This window comes from Sciurus carolinensis, chromosome 6 (genome assembly GCF_902686445.1).
Source record: "Sciurus carolinensis chromosome 6, mSciCar1.2, whole genome shotgun sequence".
Taxonomy (NCBI): domain Eukaryota; kingdom Metazoa; phylum Chordata; class Mammalia; order Rodentia; family Sciuridae; genus Sciurus; species Sciurus carolinensis.
In genome coordinates this window covers 60370354-60372043 of record NC_062218.1, presented here as the reverse complement: position 1 = coordinate 60372043, position 1690 = coordinate 60370354, and positions in this window count along the sequence as shown.

Genomic DNA, 1690 nt, shown 5'->3' with positions numbered 1-1690 from the left:
AAAGGGCTCCTGGGATGCTGGGTTCCACTCCCCCCAACAATACCCAAGACGTGTTTCTGTCTTGTGCTATAAGTGACATCAATGTTTAAGTTCAAGTTACTAAGCTCACTGGCTTTCATGTCTATTCTTTCATCAGAGATTCCCTTTTAGGATGTCAGTGAGGTTGAAGACATTGTCACCCTTTTTAGATTTGTGGGTGCATGAAGCAAGTCCTAAGCAGGTCTGGGGAGCAGATAACAAAAGTTGGCCATGTACCTGCTAGCTACAGCAACTGGTAATAGAATAGGGAATGCTCTATCCCTTGAGTTGTGTGCATGAGGCACTGGTCCTTCAGATGAAGTGGGATACCTGGGATTGAGTATGGAGAGAGTACAGAATGCTGGCATCCTCCTGGGGGGAATGCAGGCCCCCTTCTCCAGCACGCACTTGGATGATTTTGTGGGTAGTCATGTAGACAGGAACTTTCAGGAAAGACTACAAAGATAAAAACAAATTCATCTTGCTGTCTGGGAGAATATGAGAACAGAACCTGAAGAGCCCACCCAGTTGGTCTTGGAGACTATGAAAAGTGGTTATAAGTCTCATAAACTTGGGAAGCCTTGTCTAACTTTCATTATCTCTTGAAGTTTCTCCAAAATCAGGAAAATAGTCACCATTAACTCTGTTTTTATGTCCTGGAAGACTAGGAAAATAAAAATAATAAGAAGAAAATTGTAGTTTTATTCTGCAAAAGTCAGACCCATTACATGATGCCTGTGAGTTGCTTACCACTCAGGTTTCGTGACCAGGTGACATGGTGAGGGTCCTGTAGAGCACTTGGTCATGTGAGACTGTATGTCACTTGAGTTTAGCCAAAAAGTCGACATGCCCAGCATGTCGGGACATTTGTCTGTGACGTAAATGGTTCTTAAAGGGAACTTCAGTGCTTTACCTATGGGGGTGGGCTAAACTTTCTAACAGCAGGCAACTGGCCCAGCCTCCTGAGTGGTTCTGTGAAAAGACTGGAATCACCAATAGCCAGAGCTACCTGGGAGACCGTCATATCAACATTGGACCAATGACAATGACACCTAGCTTCCTTAAGGTTCACAGTAGTCCTGATAAAGTGCAACAGATACATGCACATTGTCTTATTCAGTCTTCGCAATTACCTTATGGGGTAGATACCATTTTTTCTACTTTCTAGATAATCGAAGTAACTTTCCTGCGTCACAATTGATAAGAGGCAGAGCCAAAAGGCAAACATGGGTCATTGTGACCCTCCAGTCAGAGTCTGCAACTTTTCCAGCAAGAAGCCTTCAGGACACCCAGAACTTTTGAAGCCACTCTGATGTAAGTACTGTCTGAGTGCCACCCTGGCATTTGCCCCAGGTAGCAGTACAGGAATGAGTCAGTTGAGAGGGGGTCTCCTCAGATTCACACACAAGGCAAGGAGACCTCACAGCTGAATGTCAACAAAGCCCCATGCTGGGCCTGCAAAATGAGCTTTACTCTCTCCAAAACAGGGTGGGGTGTCTCTGAGTCATTTCCAGTTCAGTCTTTGCACATCCCTCCAGGAACTGTTTTCCCAGCCTGTGATCAATCACCCGACTAAACAAAGTGGTTCATATAAGACTCCCAGTGTTGCCAATAAGATAAGAAATTGCTATCAAATTTCACCCTTGAAAGTTCTTCCTCCCTTTTTTTCACT